At 42.6% G+C, this 13,079-nt stretch overlaps 1 protein-coding gene and 1 long non-coding RNA gene across 10 annotated transcripts in view; one reads left to right on the top strand and one right to left on the bottom strand.

The window, feature by feature from the left end:
- LOC144577885 (uncharacterized) overlaps window positions 1-3,516 on the bottom strand; it is a 78,609-nt gene extending 75,093 nt beyond the window's left edge. Inside the window, exon 1 of the long non-coding RNA XR_013522721.1 lies at window positions 3,280-3,516. This is a non-coding gene — a long non-coding RNA (uncharacterized LOC144577885). The remainder of the gene's footprint in view (window positions 1-3,279) is intronic.
- Window positions 3,517-3,583: 67 nt separating this feature from the next.
- ERGIC2 (ERGIC and golgi 2) overlaps window positions 3,584-13,079 on the top strand; it is a 63,246-nt gene continuing 53,750 nt past the window's right edge. For 4 of the 9 annotated variants that reach the window (XM_035255943.3, XM_035255947.3, XM_035255944.3 and 1 more), the window contains exon 1: window positions 6,254-6,319. The gene's annotated coding sequence lies outside the window, so the exon portion shown is untranslated. Of the gene's footprint in view, window positions 3,806-6,253; window positions 6,566-10,554; window positions 10,630-11,652; window positions 11,770-13,079 lie in introns of those variants that run through there. The other 5 variants (XM_035255942.3, XM_035255946.3, XM_078339010.1 and 2 more) reach the window with 4 other exon arrangements.

A 13,079-nucleotide genomic window follows, 5' to 3' on the forward strand; every position in this document is an offset into this window, starting at 1 on the left:
TTTATAAAGAAAGAGGACTACTTACCTGAGAGGGAAAAACCATCAAAAATAAAGAAGAAATCCTAGCCCTACTAGAGGCTATATGGAAGTCCAAGGCAGTGGCATTAATACACTGCAAAGGACACTAGAAGGGAAATTCACCAAAGGGAAGAGGAAACAGGGCGGCTGACCTACAAGCCAGACAGGCAGCCTTGGGACCAGTAAAACCTCTGATTCTTCTTGTAACTCTGCTAGCCCCAACCCTGCCCCCTACCCCTATGTACTCACCTGACGAAGAAAACTTTGCTAAAGAACTAGGGGGCACACAAGATTCCACAGGATGATGGATTCTACTGGACACAAGGATTGTGGTCCCTGAGGCTCTAGGATGGGTCCTAGTCAAGGACACACACCAGGCCACTCACTTAGGACAGAGCAAACTAACTGAGCTGCTAAAAGCCAAACACTACATTCCCCACTTACAAGAACTTATCAAGAAAAGTACTGCTCGGTGTAATGTATGTTCCCAAGTAAATCTGGGAGGGAACAGGTCTAGCCAGGTAGGAGTAAGACTCAGAGGGACTAGCCCTGGGGAGCACTGGGAAGTGGATTTCACTGAAATAAAACCCCCAGCAAATGGCTATAAATACCTCCTTGTGTTTATAGATACATTCTCTGGGTGGGTTGAAGCCTTCCCCACTAGGTCTGAGACTGCTTTGGTGGTCACAAAAAAAACTATTACAGAACCTTGCTCCTTGGTTCGGCCTCCCTGTAATGCTGGGGTCAGACAATGCACCTGCCTTTATTGCACAAATTTCTCAGGGCCTACCTAAGGCCCTGGGTATATCCTGGAAATTACACTGTGCCCATTGTCCCCAGGGCAAGTTGAATGAATGAACCAGATCATTAAAAAAACACCTGACAAAATTTATCCTAGAGACCAGTGAAAACTGGGTCAGCCTCTTCCTTTTGTGCTCCTCCGTGTCCGATGCACACCCCATCAGAAAGGCTTCTCCCCTTTTGAAATCATGTTTGGCTGGCCCCCTCCCTTACTCCCCAGACCAATGTATACTGTGAATGCTGAAGTCCATTACTATACACTCCTTAAGTCTATACAGTCTCTCCAGTCTGTTCAATCTCAGATACAACAGCTCATTAAGGACACCTGTCCCACCCCATTGAACCTCAAAGACCAGCCAACACAGCCCTTCCAGCCCGGAGACTCTGTCCTTGTTAAAAGATTTGCCACCTCTAGCCTCACTCCCCATTGGAAGGGACCCTACACGGTTATCCTGACAACACCTACCACACTCAAGGTGGACGGACTAACGTCCTGGATTCATCACACCTACGTTAAGACTGACCCACCGGAAGGACAATAGAGTGTCAAACACTCTTCCCCTGATTCACTAAAGCTAAGACTCATGCGCTTTTCATGGTCACCACCCTCGCCACCCTAATCCGTGCTGTAAATCCCTATAGCAACTGTCCCCCATCCCAGAACCCACCTGCTATCAATGGGTCCTCACCGAGGGCTCCACTGGAGGATATGGTAGCTCCTTAACTGAGAAGAGATCTACCCTAGTCAACTTAACCCGGGAGCACATTCCAAAGAACCCCATGACCTTCTCCCTAGACCTCTGTGCCCGCCTGGGCCCCAACCTAAATTTCAGAACAAGCGAAGGTGTAGCTGGGTGCAGCAGTACAGGGGCAGAGCAACAACTCCAGACTATGGTATTACATCTATGCCCAGGATCCATCCCACAAAAAGGATGGAACTGTGGAGACTTAAATGAATTCTTTTGCCCCCATTGGGGTTGTGAAACTATCTCCACTATATCAGGGTACACCAAAAACAGACTCCTTCATCTCTTTAACTGAGACTCTCCCCATCCCTATGCTATACCAGGTTTTGTAACTCACTCAAGGTAACTGTAACTACCCCAGATGGTAGATGGACAACGGGGCGAACCTAGGGTCTCAGAGTATATATGAGTGGGACATGGGAAACATCTTTACCATCCAGCATATAACCCCACCCAGACCCAAATGCCCTATAAAACACATTGCCCAGGTCATACAAGAACAAGAACCCCCCCTAAAAATACAAAGCCCCCTCATCCAGTCAATCAATACCCACCTTAACAACCTTCCCCTACAACCCCAACTCGGCTTTAAGAGGACACAACCCTGTTAACGTTGTTGTCCTCGACTCACCACCTCCTCAACAAAACTAACCCAGATTTGAGAAAAGACTGTTGGCTCTGTCTAAACCCTCAACCGCCATTTATACTGGGTTGGCTTCCCAATTACCTGCCAACCTGTCCAATTCTTCATGTCTGAAGCCCCTCACCCCCACGTCCGCCCCTCGCCCTCACCCCTGAAGTGGTTTATGGGCATAAAAAAGTCTTGACACCCTCCTTTCGAGGCCACAGGTTGGACAGACACGAGTCCTCGGTAGCCGCTGGTAATAAAGACCCTGCAATTCGGCATACTTTTGTCTTGGTGTTGACTTTGTATGCTTGCTCCAGTACAACTCCAGACTGGCGGCTGGCGACAGAGCAAGACTCTGTCTCAAAAAACAAACAAACAAACAAAAAACAAAAAGAAGAAAAGAAAAAAGGTGAATTCTAACATCCCTTCTACTCGCTTTCCTCTCTGTTCACTTACTAAGGCCACATCTTACATCTGCTATTCTTTTTTCCATACTACTCTCTCAACTCCTTTCTTTCATATTTGCCAGAAATTTAAGGTCGTTTGGGTTCCTCTCATTAAAAAAGTTCAACAGAAGTGTGTTGCAACACCTTAATCAAAGTTTAGGGCTAAGCTCTTTAGCGTTTCTTTACCCACGTTCTCCGCTCAATCCTTCATACCCTCATAACCACTGAAATGAAGGCTATGAATATCTCAATTCTTAGCACAGTGCCAGGCATGTAGGTGTTCAAACAAATGTTAAATGAATCTTAGTTATAACAGCATTGTTTGTAAAACTGTGAAATTTCTAAAAAGTAGATTCCTAAAATGTAATAACCTCATAAACTTTTTAGTCTGCAATTACAATTCCTGAAATCTTCTATTCATGTAAGACTGTACTACGAAATTCTAAAAACCAACATAAAGCGTAAAAAGCCACTCGGAGGTCTATGAAATTTACCATGTTCTGTCTTCTTTCAATTCATTCATAATCTTCTCTCAAGATACAAGAAGCAAAATTAGTTTATGTTGTACCTCAGAATTGAGGTACACACTCATTAGGTTTCAGGATCTTTAAAGTTTTATCTTGTTTAGGAAACTGCTTACCTCGGAAGGGCAAACTGCCATTTCTCTCCATCTGGGGACCAGGGACGCAAGGGAAGCCCCCCTAAACATCACTTCCACATCCCCATATTATGCTGAGGAACTTCTAGTTGACTCCTTAGGCATTTCAGCAGTGTTTTTGGCTGGTCCTAGGAACTGAGGAGAGGTATAGAAAGGGAGCAAGTGCACATTCCTGGCCCCAAAGAGGTTACGCTGCGAATAGAAGCAGGCTTGGAACTCGGAACTAAAGTGGTGACTGCATAATAATACACTGATGGGGTGGGGGATGGGGAGCTGCAGGCCGTTTGTTACTTCGGGAAAGCAGTTTCCAGAAGGCGAGAGTTTAAGTCAGACCTGAAAGAGGCTGATTTGTAATAATTTGCAGGAGGCCACTGGAGGCAGAGACCTGGGTTTTCCACTTAGGAGATCAACGTCTCCCCTAGTGGAAAAGTGGGAGGTCATACAGGGACTGGCTTCTGAGTAGTCCAAAGGTCGACCTGGGGAAAGACTGATTTTGAGGTTTTAATAGGTAAGTTTGGGGACATCATTGATGAAGGTGGGCAGGAAAGGAGGCTTTTTTTTTTAACATTAGAGTAAAAAACAGATTCGATGAGATGGGTAAAACACAAATAGGAAAATTTAAGAAGAAGCATGATTATGACTGCTATGTAAAAATAAAATAGCAAGACAGAGGTTCTGGAGCTCAGGAAATGAGCTAGAGCATGCTATAATTTAGGTCTAGGTAGTGAGGATCAGGAATAAAATGGTAGCTGAGGAAATTTCAAAGTTGAATAAGTAGTAATAAGTATGAAAAAAAGCTAAACTACAAACATCCACTCTTTAATTATTAGAACCAAGAATTTATTGTCTTTTCCCTTCCCACTTCTCACCTCTTCCTAACTTACATCATTATATTCAAGGCAGCTTATTGAAGACACTGTTCAGCACTCTCCACCTTATCCCTTACACAGCTTGCCTTTGCTTTTCTTCCCATTTCACTCTTTCGCTTCATTTATTCACATCATTTTAGTCCTTGAAAGACCCCACCCAATTACTAGATCAGAGGGAGGCAACTAAGACTCTCACATCTCCCAAATGACCTCCCAGAATGGCTTTATGGTATTATAATAGGAATGCAGGAGTTTTGATTTTTCTTTTATTAATATTTTGCTTTCAAGGAATTACAGGAAAAAACCATATTGCATGCCAGAAATGCTTAAATTCTAAATATTTCATCTTAAGAGATGCCTTCATGTAATGATTTTAATGCATTTTAGAAATTCAGGTGGGGGACAAAAGTATAAGACAGGAGTTAGATGTTTTGAGTGGGAGGAGTACACTGGGGTCATTATTGAATCAGAATTATTATGCACTTAAGTATATAAAAAAAAGAGTGAAATGAGTACTAAACTATGCAAATTTATCCCTTATCTTTAATCTTTATTTGCATGACTACATTTTAAGCAGTTGTTATCTTCATGTACGTATTTGGTATTTTTTCAAATATGAATTGATTAAACACAATTGCTATTTTGTTATCTATTTTGCTAACATAAGAACTTCCTGTTACCATGTCAGATCTTTGGTATTTTGTTATCTGTTTTGCTAACATAAGAACTTCCTGTGTTACTATGTCAGATTTTTTTTTTTTAATGGAGTTTTGCTCTTATTGCCCAGGCTGGAGTGCATTGGCACCATCTTGGCTTACTGCAACCTCCACCCCCTGGGTTCAAATGATTCTCCTGCTTCAGCCTCCAGAAAAGCTGGACTTATAGACACCTGACACGAAGCCCAGCTAATGTTTCCTATTTTCGGTAGAGACTGGGTTTCATTACGTTGGCCAGGCTGGTCTCAAACGCCTGACCTCACGTGATCTACCAGCCTCCATCTCCCAAAGTGTTGGGATTACAGGCATCAGCCACGGCGCCCAGCCTCTAAGTCAGATCTTAGTCATTTCCTTTTATTTAGAATCCCGCCCCACTCCTCCTCGCCTTCAGTTTTCAGTGTTTGGATAATATGCTGTGAATACATTTGAGCACCCATTTCTTTATTCAGCTCATACCACTGAAAGATACTACTCATAATAATATTGTTAATGAAAAGATGGGAACAATTTTATAGCTTGTTTTACATATTGCAAAATTTTGCACTGTATTGATATATTATTAACGTTGCCTCTTTGTCTTAAGCTCCCCATGGAGAATTTTTAGATTTTCAGTACACTCCACAGGGTGGCCAAAGTAGAACTGGCTCATCATTGAGCATAGGTTCAGTTAAAAACAACAATCTGGCTCTGAGTTGAGCACAAAGAATCCAATAAATATTAATGGATTAATTTTCCAGTATCTTAGCCTTGACTTGCCTGGAAGATTTCCCCTCCTTAATCTATTTATTCTCTTTCTTTTCGGTATCTACTTCATTATTTAAATGGGCAATTTAGGGTTAGGCAGTTCTGGATAACAGTGCCTTTCCTGTGCCCTTTCTGGAACTTCTCTCGCCCTTTTGCTGTGCTAGGAAGCCCAATTCACAGCCGTCATCACCACTAAAGTTACACCCAGGGGTCACCTCAAGAAGGAAACGTTTTCTGTAAGAATTTCTATGCCAGTGAATTGAGGAAGGCTTTAAAGATAACAGAAGTGACACGCATTTCTATCAAACAATTCGACCCTGCGTAAATCACAGAAATTCCGGGAAGGACTAAGGACGTCCGTGGATGATTCTGCAGCTCACAGGCACACAGGGTACGCTGGGTTTACCCTCCCGGGCCCCGGCGATCACGACAGGTGCGAAGCCCGCCCGGGAGGCATAGCTTGTTGTCCCCGCAGAGCCACGTGTGGCGCCGGGGACCGTCTGTGGCCCTGACACCTTCTCGAAGCACGGAAGGCGACTGCCCGCAGTGTCCTCGGTTGACCGCGCAGAGCCTGCGCGGGGGCGGGACTGTGGGAGGGGGCGGGGCCTGCCGTGCGTCACCGCTGTCGTAGCCGCCGGACCGGAGGACTGGGTGCCAGGGTGAGCGCTAAGATGGCCGCCCCGGCTCGGGCTGGTGAGTGTGCGCCGGGGCGCGAGGCCGCAGCGATTGGCGGAGTGAGGCCCCCTGCGGGAGCGGACGTGCGACGGCGGCCCCCGAGGCCGGGAGGCAACTGGCTGCGTGTTCCCGCCACGCGGGGCGCTGGGGGGTCCTGAGGGAGGGGGAGACGGGGGCTTTGGGCGCGCAGAGGGGAGCCAGCCGAGGGGCGCGCGGCCGCGGCGGGACCGGCGATTTTTGAATTGGCGCCCCTGGGAAGTTTCGGTGGGTCCTGCGGCGCCTCGGCCCGGTACCGGCGGCCGCCTCACGAGTGCCCGGAGATGCTGCGGCCAGAGGCAGCGGGCTGGAGGGGTAGCTGGGGGAGAAGGGACGCGGAGGGGCTGCGCGCTGACCCCGGCCCCAGCGTCGCGGAGAGGCGGCCGCCGGGCTGGCGCGGGCGGGCGCTGTGTGGATTACCCAGTGCCCGGGTCCAGCCGCATCCCCCCCGCCCCCGCCGCCGGGATTACAGCGAAATGATGTTCTAAGCCCCGGGGCGCTTCGGGAGGGCGGTTCTGGCGCTTGGTTTAGGAGGAATGCGCTTCCCTGCGTCTTGCCCATCTCCTCTCCATCGATCTGTCCCGGCGCTGCCAGCACCTGCTGCCGCTTAAAGATCCCAGTGCTTGAGAATCAGTTTCCTGAAACCATTCCCGATGGCCTTTGATGAGAAAGAAATGCCAGAAGACTGAATTCATTATGGGGGATAAGAAACCTGTCAGTGTGGGCGGAGGGGAACCTGTTAGTATGTTAAATGTTAAGAGTAGGTTAGACACCATCCCCTGCCCCCAGGAAAAAAGAAAGTGAAACACATAGTAATCGTTTCATATGCAACTTTGAGCTGTTGAAACAAAGTGAAACATAGTAATTTTTCAAATGCAAGTTTCAGCGGTTGTTAAATTCTACTGATAACTGCCAGTTTTAATATTTGAAGCAAAACCATTTAGGAATTCTTGGGAAATTCACTTTTTTCTCAGACCAACCCCCAAATTTCCCACTCCCACCACCTTTTAAATCTTAATTTTTGTATCTGGGAAAGAAACGGGGATTGTGAAATTAACATGGAAATAAGACCTTCAGGTCCTGCACTTGAATTCCTTATTATCTGTTAAGTAGCTGCCTGTGGGGGTGAAAGTGAGTTTTCGGGCCTGGAATTCCATTTCGAGTTGTGTTCAAAACGAGCCTTTGGTGTAAACAAGGAAAAAGAATGGGTTGTTCACTGTGGTGAAGTTCGGAAAGCCAAATAGGAGTTAAGTACATGCTTATTTCATAATCTCAATGAGATTCAATATTCAGTTGCCTTGAAAGAGAGGAAAGTTTGTGTTCTTGGAACCCTAATCGTTTTGTCCTTAATTTAGCATCTTGGGATATTTGAAAGAGGGTTTAAACGCTTTGGCACTTGCAAGTTTTCTCTATCCGTTCTAGCGTTTTTCCTACTAGCCATTAGTTTTGCATATGTTCGATGTCAAATTTTTTAATCCAGTATTTATCACTGTGGATTATCCAAATTCAAATGTGGAGATATTCTAATATCGAAAAATTAGTCCAGTGCATACAGTTTAGAAAGTTGAAATGTTTTGACTACTTTGTATACCAGTCTTGTTTTTCTTCCCAAATGTTAATTGTTTGAGATTTTTTAGCTTAAAAAAGTTTAAGTGATACGTGAACCCACATTTAGTCTAATACAATGGTATACCTTTTGGAATACTTAAGATGGAAAATCTGTTGAAGATTTGGGTTAGATATTTGAAATAAATTTTCTACCCAGTTGTCTTTCTTCTTTTTCTACAGACTTATCTTTTCTGTACTACAAAGAAAGAAATAAAGTGTCATATACTCAACCAAAGTTCTCCTCTACACATTTGAATCTTACTATCACAGCGTTTTGGTTATGCATAAAAGAACTTTCTGCTCATTGGGTTGTTTGAAGGCAGAGTCTGTTTTATTTGTGTATCTCTAGTACCTGACTGCTTAACATGGGGGAAAAACCCCTGTGAAAGTTTGTTAAATTGGGGTTTTGAATAGTAGAGTTACAAAAATTTGGCTTCTTGGTAGCCCAAAAAAGAAAAAAAAAAGTGCTTTGAAGTTTTCTGTCCTTCCTGCAGAACAAACATGGGTGCCAGATTCTAATGGAGTTGTCTGGTCCAGGGGGATTAGCGAGAGGCTGGGGCATGGGCTCAGGAGTATCAAGATAGGAAATAAACTGTGTGCCTGAATAATTTCTGAATTCAGTAATGGGGAACAGTTTTGCTATTAGGCCCAGCCTAATAGCAAATAGGTGACAACTGAAATATATGAGGATTCTACAAATAAGGACTTTCCGGCTAAAAGATTGTTGTAAAAGGTGTAACTGATATTCACAGCAATTTTAGACACCATAAAATATTTTATTAGGAAGAATTCGTTTTTAATGAAGTTTTACACATTATAGGAGAAAGCTATTTTGTAGTCTAACAATATACTTGTTAGGCCAGATCATAGATATGCTAGAATGACAGAGTCTAGGCATTTTATACACAGAGCATTTGAATTCAATTTTTGAGACCCACGGTAGGATGCTCAGTTTTTCTTTCATTGCTACGAAGTTAGCTGCAGTAGATTGATGTGTATATGTTGATGTCTCACTAATGATAACTGTTTCAGAATAAAATTACTTGTTAAGTAGGGATGGGGTGAGAAATTCAAATAACCTGGAGGCAGACATTGCTTTCAGGAGGTTTGTCTTACAATGTGTTCAGCTAGATTCCATCTCTGCTGCAGGAGAGGCGTGTTAGAGACATAAGGAAGGCCCAACGGAAAAGAGTGTCCTTTATTGTTTAATGAGGAGTCTCAAGCAAGATCGGGGTGATTATAGATTCCAGATCTCTAAAGGAAGAAAGAATAACCAGGGCCTTTCTTTGGGATAAAGGAAAGGAAATACATCATTATTGACATGGAGAGGGGCCAAAGCACATAATGGACATAATAGCAAACCTAAGAGGGAGCAGGGAGGGTTTGAGAGCCCATTGTGTTATTCGTTCAGTAATTTGCTCATTCAAAAATATTGAAACCTTTTCTGTGTACCAAGCTCTATGCTTGACCCTTGGCGTTTTACAAACATTTCTTAAGAGGATAGAGTACTATGGTGGTTCTGTGAAGTAAATGGAAAATGGAAAACTGCTTATACCAGTGGGTAAGATTTACCCTAATTACTACAAACTATGGGTAAAGTTGTTTTCATTCTTATTCAAATGCACTGTGGTGGTCAGTAATTCCTAAGGCCTACTTCCTATCGAAATTACCAATTCCTCCTGTCTTTTATTATGGAAAATAACAAATCATACAACTTTTAATAGCCTGTAGGGGATCTGTTTAGTTTGTTACTGTTTAAAGAAAAATGTTTTGTTATAGAAATTATCTTCATTAAAATAAATAGTTAGCATATTCTCCCTCTGGGAGATTTCAAGAAAAAAATTTTTAATGAGATGCTTGCTGTGACATTTTTATTTTAAAATTTATTCTATTTTATGCCCAGTGGTACTTATATTTCTTCTTTCTTTAATAGAGGTAGAATGTATATGTGCTTGTGTAAAATATGCATGCCCATTTCTTATGAAAATAGTTTATATCCCAATTATGAAGAGTTTTAAAAATTAAACATTCACAGTAAGATTTGTTAAAAACCTTAACAAAAGTTGTTTGAAAAGTGGTTCATCATATACAAGAGTAGAAAAGTATCTATTGTTCCAAAGTTTAAAGATGTTTATGTGCTATCTTAAGAAGTTTAGATTTAGCTTATGGTCTTTGAAGACTTTAAACAATCTTAATGTTTATAAAAACATGGCTATTTTAGAAATAAATTGATATTTATAAAATTGTGATTATAAGACACTAAGATATAAAATGTAAATATTGTATGATGATTATTTGGCTAATTATGAACTATGGTAGGGAAGCTTCTTAATAGTGAATGAAAATGTTATCTCAGTGTCTATTCAGATTTTAACATATAGATTCTTTTTTTCTTTATTTTCTTACATTACACAGATATATACATTAATTATTTTTAGGAGTGCATTTTAGCCATTTCCTTCATTCTGTCACTTTATTAAATAGCAATTTAATTTAGCTTTTTTGTTTGTTTGTTTGTTTGTTTTTTGATGTTTATTCTTCATGGTAACTTCCCGACTTGTATTAATTTTTTTTTTTTTCTGAGACATAATTTCGCTCTTGTTGCCCAGGCACTCACTACAACCTCCGCCTCCCAGGTTCAAGCGATTCTCCTGTGTCAGCCTCCTGAGTAGCTGGGATTACAGGTATGCACCACCACACCCAGCTAATTTTTTGCATTTTTGATAGAGACGGGGTTTCTCCATGTTGGTCAGGCTGGTCTTGAACTCCCTACCTCAGGTGATCTGCCTGCCTCAGCCTCCCAAAGAGCTGAGATTACAGGTGTGAGCTATTGCACACCACCTTATTAAAATATTTTTTAAAGAAGGAATCTGAAAATTGAGCTACTAATTACACCAATTGGATCTATATTACATTATTCATACCATTGACCTTTGCTACCTGATATCCTCTTGTAAGAACCTCCAGGGCCTACAGCTGTATAGTCCCTTTCCATGCTTTCTTTCAAATTGTCTTAATAAACTGAGGTAGAAAGGGAGTGGCCAGTTGAAAAGTTTATTATGTCAAAGATAACTAAAATTTACAGTAGAATATTCGTTTTTGAAGTAAAACAATTTAGCTACCCTTCTGATTTTTCAGTGATTCTTGTAGCTTTCACGTAGCTGGGGACTATAGGCATGTACTGTCACATGTGGATTTTTAAAAACTATTTTAATAGTGATGAGATCTCACTATATTGCTGGAAAAACATCCTTTTTTTTTTTTTTTTTAAATAGAGATAAGGTCTTGCTGTGTTGCCCAGTTTGGGACTTACTGTTTTCTTTCTTTCTTTTCTTTTCTTTTCCTTTTTTTTTTTTTTTTTTTTTTTTTTTTTTTTTTTTTTTTTTTTTTTTTTTGTGATGTTTCCACTCGGCCACCCAGGCTGGAGTACAGTGTCATGATTTCTGCTCACTGCAACTTCTGCCTCCCAGGTTCAAGCAAGTCTTCTGCCTCAGCCTCCAAAGTAGCTGGGACTACAGGCGTGCACCACCATGCCCAGCTAATTTTTGTATTTTCAGTAGAGACAGGGTTCCACCATCTTAGCCAGGCTGGTCTCCACCTGCCTCAGCCTCCCAAAGTGCTAGGATTACAGGTGTGAGCCACCATGCCCAGCAAGACTTACTATTTTCAACCTCTGCTTTTTGTTGTTTGTTTGTTTTTTGAGGCAGAGTCATGCTCAGTCACCAAGGCAGGAGTGGAGTGCCACAATCTTGCTCACTGCAACCTCCACCTCCCAGATTCAAGCGATTCTCCTGCCTCAGTCTCCTGAGTAGCTGGGATTACAGGTGTGTGCCACCATGCCCAACTAGTGTATTTTTAGTAGAGATGGGTTTTCACCATATTGATCAAGTTAGTCTTGAACTCCTGACCTTGTGATTTGCCCACCTCAGCCTCCCAGTGGCTGAGATTAAAGGTGCCCACCACCACGCCTAGCTAATGTTTGTATTTTTAGTAGAGATGGGGTTTTCACCATGTTGGCCAGGCTGATCTCAAACTCCTCAAGTGATCCACCCACCTCGGTCTCCCAAAGTGCTGGGATTATGGGCGTGAGCTACTGCACCTGGCCTGTTTTCAACCTTGGATTCAAGTATCATAAAGAGAATGGCCTGCAGTTAATGCTAGCTGGTTGCTCCAAGGATTTGGTAGCCTGAAACAATATGGCTATACATCTATACAATCTTCATAAAGCCCTGAAAGAATTTTCAGGTGAAAAGATGATATTTGAGATATAGTCTTTTCTTGACCATAAAGAGCCTACCCAACAGTTAGGTGGCAGAGTAAGGATGGGTGCACACGTAATAACACGTATTTAAAATCCAAAGTACTTTAAGAAATTAGAGAAGGTTGGGCATAGTGTCTCATTTCTATAATCCTAGATTTTTGGAAGACCAAGGCAGGAGGGTCACTTGAGGCTAGGAGTTTGAGGCCAGCCTGGGCAAAATGGTGAAATCCCATCTCTACAAAAAATATAAAAATTAGCCAGGCCTGGTGGCGTCTGCCTGTAATCCCAGCTACTTGGGAGACTGAGGTGGGAGGATCACTTGAGTCTGCAACAATGGAGGTTGCAGTAAGCCGAGATCATACCACTGTAGTCCGGCCTAGGTGACAGAATAAGATGCTGTGTCTAAATAAAAAGAAAAAAAAAAAAGGAGAAGATATTATTTATTATTTTTTTGAGATGAAGTTTTACTCTTGTTGCTCAGTCTGGAGTGCAATGGCGTGATCCCGGCTCACTGCAATCTCTGCCTCACAAGTGATTTTCATGCCTCAGCCTTCGAAGTGGCTGGGATTATAGGCGTGCACCACCATGCCCAGCTGATTTTTTATTTTTAGTAGAGATGGGGTTTCACCATGTTGGTTAGGCTGGTCTCGAACTTCTGACCTCAAGCGATCTACCCACCTTGGCCTACCCTGGGATTCTAAGTGTTAGCCACTGTGCCCAGCTGAGAAGATGTTATTTTTGACCAAAAAGACTTTATGAAGGAGTTGGACCTTGGAGAATGAAGATGAGTTCTGGAAATTAGCTGAGACTGACTTTTTGGCTGGCATGCACATGACAGGTAGAAGGGTAAAAAGGCAAAGAGAGGTTAGAATC

This window comes from Callithrix jacchus, chromosome 9 (assembly GCF_049354715.1).
Source record: "Callithrix jacchus isolate 240 chromosome 9, calJac240_pri, whole genome shotgun sequence".
NCBI lineage: Eukaryota > Metazoa > Chordata > Mammalia > Primates > Cebidae > Callithrix > Callithrix jacchus.